Here is a 13720-nt window from a genome sequence, read left to right as displayed (position 1 = left end):
ATTCAGGAAGCAGAGGGGAAACCCAACATTCAAGCCAATATCATTACTTATTTACATATAAATACAGCCAGGAAATAAGCATATGTATTTATATATAAACAAAAAAAGCTATCTGTACACTGCTTTTGCATCCAACATTTCCTGTTTCATTTGTGACTTAAGAAAAAACTTTCTCCCCAAGAAATTGGTGATAAAATGCCCTCTGGTGGGCGTGACTGTGGACCTCTACAGCAACAGCCACCTCCTAAATAGTTCAGAGCCTTTGATATATTCTTGGAACTACTATTTTTAATAAAGTGAGACAAAGCACATACTTGCTTTTCAGATAAACATATCTTTCACTAAGAAAGCCCTTGCTTTACTGTTCAAGTACCTCTGGATCAGAATTTGAGCTAGATGTAAAAAAATCATCTTATTAAAGCATGGAATGAATCATAAAATTATTTTCATATTCATCTTACTTCTTCAGGATACTTTTTCCTTCTCGATAATAAGTAATAACAAAACCAAAAAAGTGTCATTAAGTTTTTCTTTGCCTCAGCATAATAGAATCTTTGTAGACTACAACAGAGAAAAGAGGGGTGGAGAAAAGTAGCATTTTCAGAGCTTATGAATCATTTTTGTCTTGCTAGCGCACAAGGCACAGCTATGAAGGAGGCACTAATTGTACAGGAGAAAAATAACAGTCCTTGTCCCAGAAGAGTTTGCTGCCTAAACAGAAAAGGCAAGGATGGAAGTAAAAAAAGGAAACCAACAAAAAACCCAACAACAACAAAAAAAACCAAAAAAACCCACCAAAATTATTCTTAACAGGATGTATTTCATCCTTAAGATGCTCAAAAATTTAGGTGGTGCTTTCATTAATCTGAAACAACATAAATCTAAAAAGAAAAAAAAAAGAAAAAAAAAAAAAAAAAAAAAAAAAAAAGGCTTAAGTTACTGTGGCAGAAGAGATAATTCAGCAACTTGGGGGCAGAGTGCACAGGCAGCTACTTTGAGGGGAAAAAAAAAATAAAGTGCTTTGGCAATGCAGTCAAGCTGGAAAATGAGCCAACAGGCAGATCAGACTACACAAGCCTGACCCCAACACAGAGCTGAAGGAAGCTGCAGTTACACAGAACTGAAGTTGATACCACATAGTTTAAGGATTTTTCCCCCCCCCCCCTTTCAACAGAAAAGCTTCAGAGTTGCAGTTAAATAAGGATTAGCAGAATAAAACACTCAACACATGAAGGAAAGTGGAAGAGCTTTGCCCAGGTTCTTTGGGAAGCCTTTTTGCTTCCATTTCATCTAGGATATAGCACTTCCTCTGTTCACCCAAAGGTAAGAAATTTGTTTCCAGCTTCCACTGTACAATTCAAAGTTAATTGTTGCTTTATGCTAAGAATATTTGCCAGTTTGATCTACACATGGAATGTGAAGCATTTCTGTCTTTTTAAAGATGTTTCTGGGCAACAAAACTTTGCTTGTGAAGTTGTTCTAGGCTATAAACAATGGCACAATTTAACATTCACCCTCTTGTTTTCTACCCTTAGAAAGAAAATCAGAACTGTGGAAAAAAAAATACTCACTTATCTGAAATCTGCCCTTTATATAACTAGTGCATCCCTGCTCTGTGCAGAGCTCCGTCCCTCTCTAGTGGCAGCCAGGTCACATACCAATCGCTACGCGTGCTAACAGACAGGTTTGGGATCAGAGATCTAACATTCTCAGTTCAAGATTCAGAGATCTGCCCATTTATTCCTCTTTGCAAACAGCCCACTCAGAGATTCAGAGTTACAACTTTTTCCAAAGACACTGCTTCACAGTATCGTTCTTGCAAGCACCTCTAGACATCATGTTGACTGCAGCACTGTGAAACATTTCTCTTATTAGATGCAGTAAGCCAAAATTAAATAGTGTATTTGTGCAGGTAATAATTACATACAAAATGCCCATGCTCGTTAATTTTTGCCTGCTATTAAAAGTAACAGATTATCAAGGTAGGATTAGTACTGACATTTCGTGGATATTATCCTGCTGGTTAGTCTTTTTCTCAGAAGAAGCTTTGCTCTTAGAGTAACAGTTGACAGGTGAAGGTTACACTATCTCCCCTTCCATGTTCTGTCTACTTAATATAAATGTTTAACACAGAAAAATAAAATACATATTTATATATATGCTACTATGCCTGACTGGAACAGAGGGAGGGCAAAAAACAAACAAACAAACAAACCCAAAACGTGATTTTCTTTGGCTTTTTTTGTATCTTTCAATTTTCTAATCAAGCTGGCCCAACAATTGTACAGTTGCGATTTTTGTTGAATTCACCATCTTTACATATAAAGACAAGGTTTTCATACTTTTTGGGTTGAGGGTAAAACTATCTTCTTCAGTAAACACAGAAATGGTTATAGAAAAATTAAAGAGGTTACTGGTCTACTCAAAACCAAGAACTGGTATGTTCTTATTTTAGACAGGTAATGATATTTATATATATATATATATATATATTTAGACAGGTAAAGTCCTACAATCTGCCGTTACTTGCAATTTTATTAAGTACCTCAAGGAATTCTGAGTCTGTTTATGTTTTGCTAGAGATGAATAACAGCCTGAGAAACATTATGGCCTGAAAACAGCAAGAGGGAAAGGGTTAACCAGGACTTCCACTCAGGTTACAGGCAGCAGAAGTCCAGGAGGCCCAATGGCTTCTACAGATGAAAAGCACAGAAGTACTTAATGCCCTGATTAACCATCACCTCAAGCAGTAGATGCCCGGGCTCAAGCTGCACCTGCATTTCCATCACAAATTAGGACTTTAAGCTTCTCAACCTGACCCAGCTGGGTATCATTTTTTGATCTCCAGCCCAATTCACCTTAACTCTGTCAACAGAGCACTGCAGCTGCATTAACTTCTCTGAACGGGCTTTGTGTTGGTTTTCTTTTGTTTATATTATTCTTGGAACACCATACTTCAATGACATAGCAGTTGCAACCACAAAATTTGTCTAAGAACACTTTCTAGAAGCTTTGAAGGGTAAACTGCTCGAGTGTGATACTGAAATAGTGACTTTAAGGTAAATTTGATGCAATTTCTCTTTTAGCAAGAGCATCCCCTCCCCACATACACAAATGGGCTTGCAGAATTTCCATCTAAGACTGAGGAAAACAAAAACAAACCAAAACAGAGAATTAAAACAGCAAACGAATCATAATTACTCTGTCTTCGGATGCATTTCTGTATCTCAGTACCACTTTTAAAGTCAGTCCTATATTTTATAGACTTCAGGCAAGACTTTTTGTTTCCTTACTTGCTATACCATTTCTAGGCTCCATTTTTTCCTCCCATAAATAACAACTCAAATATCAGCCACAACTTCCCATTGCCATTTAGTTCACAGAGAGATAAGGTTGTGATTTTGCAGAACTAGAACTACCCAGAAGTTTAATCATAAAATTACACACTTTTCTTCCAAGAAGAAAAATGTACTAGAAAATAGGTTTTACTTTGGGGATTTGATAATCTTAAAGAACAGACACAACATTTATCTAAGAATTTCAAGGTACCAAATATAACTTAATTTAACTCAACAGATTTGGGCCAAGGACAAATTTGGCCCCTTTTATATAATACAGAACTGTGAGGAGAAAGTAAAAAAAAGTTACTGAAGCACCTGGACCACACAAACCAGAGACCAGGAAATATGTCTGCTCTTCAAACATCCACCCCCTGCCTCTTCTGCAGTCACTGTCATCTACTCAGATTTGCAGAGTCTTTCTTTGACCTCAGGGCCTTCACAGCTGAATTTCACAAGCGATTTGTTCCTGGGGGTAGAGCAGCACTGTGGAACATCAGATACATATTGGAACATGTCAGCTCCACAGGTGTTAACTAGATCAGGATTTGGTCCACAGTTCAGCAGCTCCTGTGACAATTCACACATCAAGATCAACTGAGAGGTTCCCCAGAAGGTCCCACATAGCCACCTCCCACCCTGTGTGCTACAGGCAGCTTTTAATCAAATCTCACTACACTTGTTTGTGGCTTTCTTAGAATTCAGAAAGCAAAAGGCATTTTTTACTTTCAGACTTGTGCAGAGAATATAAGGAATAAAACGTTAGCAGAGACAACCAGTATTTCATGATTTCTGAATCTGAGATTCAGGAATCCAGCCTGCAGAAAATCAGACCGGTGTCAGTGTAAATGAGATAAGAGTTAACGCGCAGAAGATCAAATTCAACTTTCATTTATGTCTATGCAACATTGATTTCTGTTAACTACATGTGTGTAACCAAGAGAAACACTTGATCTTAAGCCTAGTACCTTGATGTACAGCAATTGTAAACCAGAAGCAAAACAGAAGCAAAAAAGAAGCTACAAATATTTGACAGATGTTGCCCACAAGCAGGACACTGCGGAAAGCTGTACCAGCAACTCATATTGACAGACTTAACTCAGGGCATGGCAAACCTCACTATTAGAAGTAATTGCACAAATATTTGGAGTGTTCTTTAAGAAAAAAAGAAAAAAGAAGAAAAAAAAAAGACATAGGGGAAAAGCAACACAAAGCCATAGACCAAGGAAGAAACTACTACATGCAAATACATGCAAGCTTCTCCCAAGTTAATTCTCCTCTTAATGGAATATTGATCTGTATGCTCAATGTTTAGAGATGTGAAATAATGGGGGAAGGGAGAAAGAAGCGAAGACACACTTAGAACGGTGAGTTTTGTTTAAATAATATATAGCTCCTCATATGACTGGCCAAAACTAGCACAACAGTATAGCACATATAACATTTTGCCTTGCACTGTATTAATAAATCTATCAGATTAGTACCTGGATGAGTTAACCACACTATTTTTTTCATCATTCTCAGAAAGAAACAAACTACAGCATTTTTCATAGCCTCTCACCACACATCATCGTTACTATATCAGGTATTTCTCTGCTCCAAATAGGATGGACTATGGCTTGTCTGTGGTATTTTCTAGGCTCCCAAATAGAGTAAATCCAGACTTTTGTGGAATTGGATGGAGAGGAGAGGAAAGGGGGCAAACCAGTATCTGTGGGGGAAGTACAGCTGTCTACAGCCACGATGGAGAACATCTGGATAAGCTTCACTGCATCTATTCTTATGCTCAAGTGAGAAGGAAGGGTAAGGAAGAAAAAACTTGCAGCTTTGAAACAGTGATGATTTGTATGAGTCTCCCATTTCTTCAACAGAACACCCTTAAAATACAGACAGTGTTATATAACCCAGAAGCCATGTATTCCTACATTCCAGAAACCTCATTCTACCCCAGGGACTACTATCACCCATACAATTTTAGAGAAAAGTGTTTATTCTGCCATTTCCTCTAGTCATTCACAGAGAGATATCCCTTATTGCCTCCAACATATTTTACAAAATAAACCATTAAAAAAAAAAAAAGGGGTGGGGGGCGAAGGGGAAAGGCAGAGGAGAAAGAAAACAAAACAGAAGAAACAATTGCATTGCCATCAGAATTCCTTGATACTCAAACAAGGACAGAAACAGCATCATGTTCAACAGCTCTACTGTCCCATCCTGCTACCAACAGATTAAGGTTATTCTTAAGAACACAGGCATTGTCAAAGGAGCTGCTTCATAGGAAGTTGATGTGGATTAAGTAGTTCATGCATTTTACTTGCATATGTATTTTTAGGCTCTGCCCCTCATTCCAAAACATGAAAAATTTAACGCAAAATTAGCCACTTCTCTCCGTCTCAAACATTACGATGGGGTAAGGAGTAAGCTCAAAAAGGTGATGCTTAACCTTAGATATCCTGTAACATTGAATACAGTTTGAAAAGCATTTTACAGATATTTATATACCTGACAACATTTTGCAATATGAAGAGTTCCCATTTGGCATTTTTCCAGCCTTGGCAAGCGAGAGACACTTAAAAAAAAAAGCAAGAGAAAGTAAAAAAAAAATTGAGGGTTTTGAAGTACACAATATGTTACGAATCACTTAGTGAACTCAGGTGTTTTGACAAGCTACAAGTGAATCAAAATTTGCAATACATGTAATACAGCTGCTTCAACTTTAAAGTTACTCCATGTTGTGTGATAAACTTCCTGAACTCTTTCACCTCTCTTTTGATCTGTGGTTTATTTGTCTGGAAAAACTAACAGCATTTGAATTCTTCTCCCTCTAAGTAAAGAAAACAGCACTCTTAAGCCTCAGACTGAGAAGACAAAAACTTTTCTTTGAATAGTTACAGCACGCTGCAATCTGCAAATCCAGCAGCGTTGCTTTCGCAGACCGAAAAACAAAATCCTACAAGAAGGTCTGACAAAGCATATCTCAGAACAGAATTAACTGATTTAAATATTAATTACTCATCAGTGTGGACTTTAAGAAGTGTCTGAAAGAAAAGCTCTTAAGTCACACTTTAAATCCAGGATTTCTACTGCCCGCATTGTTATGCAGATCATGGCTTTGGAGAGGGTTTTTTGTTCTCTTTTGTGTCGTTGCTGTTGTTTTTAAAAATAAAAGTGAAAATTGATAGCTAGTCTTTCTCTCAAGACTAAAAAATATCAAGAGACGATAGAACAGTTTAGGTTACAGAGAACCTTAAAGATACTCTAGTTCCAACCCTCCTGCCATTGGAAGGGACACTAGGTTGCTCCAAGCCCCATCCAGCCTGGGCTTGAGCACTTCCAGGGAGGAGCAGTCACAGCTTCGCTGGGCAACCTGTTTCAGTGCATGAATGAAGTCCAGATCAACAAAATAGGAACAGCTTGAATGTATGAAACCTGCTACACTACACCATTATCACCTTAGGTATTCTACAGGAACTTGAGTGATTGTTTGCAGGATCTCTCAACCAAGCTAAAATTAAAAAAAAACGTTCCTACTGCATCAATGTCCAACAGTTTTTAATTAACAGGAATGCTGCAGAGGAATTGTATCAGTGGCACGTTTCCTTACAAACTGCTGCTCTGAATGAGTTCCAGAACATGTCCCTGGAAATAATCTGGTTTTCTCAATCAAACTGTGTTTTACTTCTATTTATGTAGAGTTGAGTCCTAGAACCATTGACAAAACTAAGAAATATATATTCACATCTTCTTGTATGCAAACCCAAACCTGAACAGAAGTCCTAGCATTTAGTATCACATGCAATATAACACATTATAATGGATGGCAAAAATAAAATTAAAAATTTGTATAAAATAAAAAACAAAGACATTGTGGGTTTTTAAGAGTCTAGGTTTGTCTGTAGCTTGAGCAGATTGCCTCAGTGAATCAGTACTACTACTGCAAACCAGCACTATAAGTTACCTGAAGACTACTAAAAAAGTATGGGTTTTTCTATGGGTTTTAATGTCAATTATGGCAAGAAATTCAAGCTGAAGATATTAGAAAACCTAGACCTAAGCAGCACATAAAAATTAAGGAAAATGGTTTCCTGTTCCAGATATTCTAATGCACACTATAAAATTATTTATGGGGAAGCATGACAGGAATTCAGTTACTGTCATTTATCAGAGGATCAAGACAGCACAGAGATAACCAGCTGCATGACAACAGCACCAGGAAGGCTTCTTGGAGCATCTCTTGTACCAAGTTCGTTCACTCCTGCGCTAACCAGAACAGGTAAACAGCACACATCCACAACTTGTAAAGTGGATTGACTTCAAAAATTTCTGCCAGAAAAGAGTTCCCATAAGTGATTTCTAATCTATTTCCTTTTAATCTTTTTCTTTGTAGCTGAGGAAGAGTTCTTTGTACTTCTGGTAACAAAAGGAAACAGAAGTGACAGAAGCACGTCAAAGCTGTTTACATTTCATACAGCCTCACACACGAAGCTGCTGTTGGCAGGTTACTTCGAGAAGATCATGTTCAGCCTTGGCACAGAAACTTCATCTTCCTGCAAGTAACTTCATAAAAAGATAACCGCATAGAGGGATGCCAAAACTCTTCCCCATACAGGGTAAGCTAACAAAGAACCAGAAAGTGATAAAGGGTTAATACAGTAATTTCAAGTACCTACAAGTATATGCAAGGCAAGTTTGATCTAATCTGTACATTTATGGGCTTTAGGATATAGTTATTTATACAGTATTCCTTTTGTGGAAAGATAGATACATTAACAAAGTGATTAGATACACAAATAAATCACACAACCTAATGATACTGTGTCATATTAACAGGCTATTGACTGAGCACACTGCGAGGCCAAATATTGCAAAATGGAAGATCTGGAGGGTTAAAAACCCCAAGGACCAAAGAAGTTGCTAACCCATGCTGAGATTTTAGCTAGCTAAAAGCCTCAGTTGTGGCACAAAGAATTAATGACCTGAAAATGATGAAGACCTCAGTGGTACACTCTGAAGCTGATGCTCTGCAAACAGAACAATTTCTGGATCAGGCCTTCAGGTGTCTGGGCTCCTTGGGTCCATAGGCTATTGCAGCACATCCAAGATCAGTGGATAAGTCACTGCAAAAGTCTGTTTAATACTATGCTGAACCTAGAGAAGGATACCAAAAAATTTAACACAAGTACTAGAGATATCCCCAAAATAAGAAGTGCAGCGAAAAACCCTCTGGAATAGTTTTAAGATTAAAAAAAGAAATCCCAAAACAATAAAGGGACAGGAGTTAAGCTAGACAGGACAGACTTAAATTTCTCTATTTATGGATCTAGTGGTACATTTTCCCCTAATGATGTGTGCTGGTTTCTACCACAGCACAATGAGGCTCTAGACACAGAAAAAGGAGAAGAAAAAAAATAAATAAACCACAACACAAAACATATTTTAATTTTATTCTTCCCTTGTTTGGGTTTGATTTTTTTTTTCTGTGCTTCAGAAAAACGGAGTCCTTGGGTTTTCAGAACTAAATTAAAAGGTCAAGAAAGCAAGCAGGCATGGACAAGACTGAACTGCAGATCAGCACACAGAAGCAGAGAAACAGCACTGGGATGAGTGCCAACGACTGCAAATAGTTAAGGTCCCCATCCTGGTGGCCCTTCAAACAGTGCCAAACTGGAGTGACTCCAGTGGAAACAACAGAAACAACTTGGGAGAAGAACCCACAGTTGCAAAGCAAACCTGAGGATAATGAGTCCTCCTCAAACAGGCAGTAAAAGCGATAGCACCAGATATGGTGCACAGTAAATCCAAAAATGCTATCCGATTTCTAGATCTGTATCCTCCTCTCCCTTCATTGAGAGGATTTCCAGTCAACATCCACACAATATATTTTTTCATTATTTGTTTAAAGACGAGCTGCAACCTTGACAGCATGCTAATCTAGAAGAGACAAAACAGAGGTGGTTACTTTCTTCCCTCAAGATTTCGGCTTAAAAAAAAACCCAAATGAACGAGGGTTTGTTCCAGCAGTCTACCACTTTTTGTTTCGTTTCAGCAAGACTTTGACAAATCTAATTCACTATGCTGTGTATTTAATATATTGGGTACTTGAAGTATGACCATCACTCATTAGAAATGTAATTAAAAACTGACAAAACTAGATTCCCCCTCCCCAGCATGCAGATGAAAAACAGTAACCCTGCCTCTATTTGTAACCATGACAACTATAGAATATTTTATTTCAGTAATAAAATTCACACTGAACATTTGCTCATAGGTTTTGTTGTTAAGAGAAAGGTTGACACACTGTGCATGCATTTCATAAGCTGCCGGGAACAACAAATGCAGGTAAAGTCAGGCAGTTTTCAAGACCAAGAGCCCAGCATACATTTCAGAGTTCATTTAAGACCCTCTACAGGGAGCTAAATGAACATGAACAAAAATTCATCCAAATTAAACGGTACTGGTCACCACTTGCAAGACAACTAGACAACTTGTCCGACTGGCTGCTTTTTGACTTTCAAATAAATCACAAAGATACTCTCGTATTTTAGAAAAGGTATTAACTCAAGCACCAAACTTTAATTTTCAACTGAAATACCTTAGGCATTTTTCAGTTTCTATTGGGAAATATCAGAATAGATGTTATATTAAAAGATAGCCATATGAAACAAGGCAATGAAAGATGTAGTGATACATGCTGGCTAAGTCTTATTCTGGATGGGTCACTAAATTATTTGCAAAGCTCCCATATTTCACCTCAAATTGAAAACTACTTCCATAAATATACACAATGAGGGCAGGTTGTAAGAACATGAAAAAAAAAACCCAACAACACATCCACAAAACCCCCTTTACATTATTCAGAGAAGACTGAATAACCTCCTGAGCATAACTAAAGTTTGACGCAGATAAATGTCAGTGTAAAATATGGCTGTACTTTATTTTTCTTCACATGGGGAAAAAAATAAAGCCATTAGCAGTTTAAACCAGAATACAACAACAATAAAGAAAAAAGATGCACTGCTGCTTTGTTTTGGAGGCAAAAAATAATAAAAATAATAAAGCTTCCTGGAATGCTCTTCCTTCTCTCACACAGATCTATCACATCTATCAAGGAGGATTTAAAGTTTCAGCAGATTACTAATTATAAGAGACAGTAATACTGTTATCTGCAGTCACCTTAAAGCTGCAGTAGTTTGGTTTTCAAGCACCTTAAAACTGACCTCAAAAGGGTAGCCAAAGAGATGTGCTTAAATAGGTACAAGTCACACATACCTACACATACACACACACACTTGCTCAGTTGTTTTAAATAAACTTTTTTTCCTGATATTCTCTCAGAAATATGCTCCACATAATCGTCTGTTAAAACAAACGATAAGACTGCAGCAAACACACGTCTTTTTCCTTCATTGATGGAAAAGTGATTAAGTCCCCCTTAATCTAGTTAGCAGAAGACTATTTTTCTAAACAGTTTTCATATACAACAAACAAAAGATAAGCAGCCAGCTATACGACCAGGGGTCCATAATTTTGGTAATGGTGGGACATAAATCCATCTCTGGCGTCTCCATCTCTAGGAACATTTTCAGTTTAATAAATTAAGCCAGAAGGGGGGAAAATAAAATAACCTCAGAGACTATTTATGAAGTGTACGAAAAACACGACTATCTATCGCCAGAACTCCCTTCCTCCAGATCTTTCTCCACCCTCCGGGGAGGCAAAGGAACCTGAAACCAAAATCCCGGGCACCACAGACCTGCATCCTCACACGACAAGGACAGCTAGTCACATCCACTCAATGTCAAAACAAAAAAGTAGCTTTTCCTTCCCATCCGAAACGAGGGCTTCCGAAAACGGGTACCCAGGGGATGCACCTCTGGGCTCCGAACGGCACCAGACAGCACTTCGGCTCAAAGATAAGTTAAAAGAAAACACCCTCCGCACCTCCCTCACCCCACCTGAAAAAAAAAAAAAAAAAAAAAAAAAAAAAAAAAAAAAAAAAAAAAAAAAAAAAAAAAAAAAAAAGAAAAAGAGAAGCACCAATACAGAACACCGGCAGCGGCCAAACAAAACCTTACACCGGCGATGAATGCCACACGGCGTGGGAAACGCGTACCGAGTGCTTTTTAAGAAAATATACATATTTAAGCAATATCGTGAATACTGTGCCTTGAAGTTCCTCGTACACATCACGTGTGAGGAGGAGAAGGAAGGTAATGGAAACGTATTCCAGGCATAGGGAGACGACAGGGCTGGCAGAGGCATTTGGGAAGGGAGGGTGGAAGGCAGGCTGCCTGCCGGGGTGCGCGCCGATCCATTCCCAGGCAGTTTCGCCGGCGGCTTCGGGCCCGGCGGTGGGGAGATCCAGTGGGACAGCCGTCCCTGGGAGGGATGAGGGGACACAGGGACACAGCCGCCCCTGGGGGGTAGCGGGGCAAAAGTGGGGGGGGGTAAGGGAGTGGGTGAACGCGGCCGACCCCGCTCCCCGCCGCAGCGCGGGCGAGCGCCTGAAGTTGTGGGTGCGCGGCGGGGGTGGGGAGCCCCACGCCAACAGCAAAAAATAAACAAAAAATATAATACTCCTGAATAAAAAGAAAAATCATCATCATCACATTATTCTCCCCCGCTGGCGCCCCGCACAGCACCCCCCAGGCGGCAGGAGGCACGCAGGAAGTTTTTAATGCAGGCAGCGAGCGCAGGCGCAGGGCAGCCGCCAGCCCGGCGATGCCCGGCACGGCTGGCGGGGAGCTCCGCGGGGCGCGCAGCCGCCGCGCCGCTTACCTCCCTCCGCGGGGGCGCAGGCGGCCTCGGGCCGGCAACGCGGGTGCGCGGCCGCGTCCTCAGGCGGCGGGAGGATACGCGGCGGCGGGAGGCGGTGGCTGCTTGTGCATCGCAGCCTCCGCCGCTAACGCAGAGCACCGCACGGCTGCGGGCACCGGGAGCCGCGCTGGAGGCCGAGCAAGGGGGCGCGGCGCGGCGGCGGACGCTGCTGCGGAGCCGCGACCATGCTCCCGTCTGGCCGCCTTCCCCTCACCTACTGCCCGCTTTAGCCGGGGAGGGAGGCGGCCTGGGCGCCGGGGCGAGGGGCGGGCCGGGCCAATCGCGGCGGCGGCGGGAGGCGGTGGAGCCCGGCCCGCTCCGCCCCGAGCGCCGCGCCGGCACGCCCCGCGGCCGCCCCCGCGGGAGGCTGCCCCGGCCCCGGCCTCACCGCCGGCGCTCGGGCCCCGCGGGGTTCCCGCTCCCTCGTTTGCCGCTTGGGGTGCGGAGCCTCCGCCCCGCCGCGTCCCCGCAGCGCTGAGCTGTGTGCCGAGCGCTCCCCCTCGGTACGGGGCGAGGACGTGCAGCGGGGGAGAGCGTGTTTCCGAAAAGGTCATCGGTCTCCCGGCTGTCTTCAAAAGTAGCGTGCACTTGAAAAGAATTATTACCCCGCTTTACTAAATCATCTTTCCCTGGGGGTGTGATCCAAAGCCTCTTGAAGTCCACAGGAGTCTTTGAATAGGTTGGTACGATTCTCCCCCGACACCACTTTTTTTGTTTGGTTTTGGGTTTGTTTTGTTGGGTTTGGTTTTGGTTTTTTTTTTCTTAATACCCATCGTGCTTGGAGTCACTACAGATATTACGCGTGGAAGTCTGCATCTGTCTCTATTCTGTATAATCTTGTATCCGTGCGTGCTGCTTTGTAGAGATCTTTTTGATGTGCACACAAGCTGCATATGCTGTAGTTTTAAACATAGAACACTTTGTCTTTTATATTTCCTCTAAGCATAAAAATAAGCTTAATCAAATTCTTTTCTCCTTATTTTACCAGTTAAAAAATGCATCGTGGAGAAAGAGATGCTGTAACGTGTTGGAAGTGAGGCGGTTGTGCCAAATGACAGCTGAGCAAGGCAAAGGGAAGGGAGGGAAGCACACAAGCCGCAGAAATAGGCAAATGCACGGGTTTGTTGAAAAAGGGAAACATGTTGCCCGATGCCTGGAAGGAATCAGGGTGCAGCATTAAAAGGGTGATTTCATTTTCTCTCTTCCCAGCCTCACAAACAGATGAAAACACGTTATTGCAGTGGACTAAAACATTTCAGAAACCAGCCATCACCATTAATATTAGAATGCTTTTAGCAGAATATGGCCTCACTCTGAACCAAGAAGGCTCCGTACTTTTTTGTCATTTATATCTCGTGGGTTAACATTGAAACCTCCAGTCCTGTACATCGCAGTAGAGTGTGAGGGTCAGAAGTTCAGAACAGTTCAAATCTGAATTATTTAGTAAGCACACACAAAACACACTCTTCTGATTTCCACGCAGCTTTATTTTTTTTTTTGTTGTTTTTAAATTCTTTCCCTTAGTTTTCTCCCTCTTATAAACACAAGAGCCCCGTTTGCTTTTA

General features: G+C 41.0%; 1 protein-coding gene across 1 annotated transcript in view; it reads right to left on the bottom strand.

Moving 5' to 3' along the window:
* Nucleotides 1-12263, bottom strand: part of KLHL29 (kelch like family member 29) — a 391937-nt gene extending 379674 nt beyond the window's left edge. The window contains exon 1 of the mRNA XM_030448709.1: nt 12117-12263. The gene's annotated coding sequence lies outside the window, so the exon portion shown is untranslated. The remainder of the gene's footprint in view (nt 1-12116) is intronic.
* Between the last annotated feature and the right edge of the window lie 1457 nt (nt 12264-13720).

This window comes from Calypte anna, chromosome 3 (assembly GCF_003957555.1).
Source record: "Calypte anna isolate BGI_N300 chromosome 3, bCalAnn1_v1.p, whole genome shotgun sequence".
NCBI lineage: Eukaryota > Metazoa > Chordata > Aves > Apodiformes > Trochilidae > Calypte > Calypte anna.
This window is presented reverse-complemented; position numbering and strand designations above follow the sequence as displayed.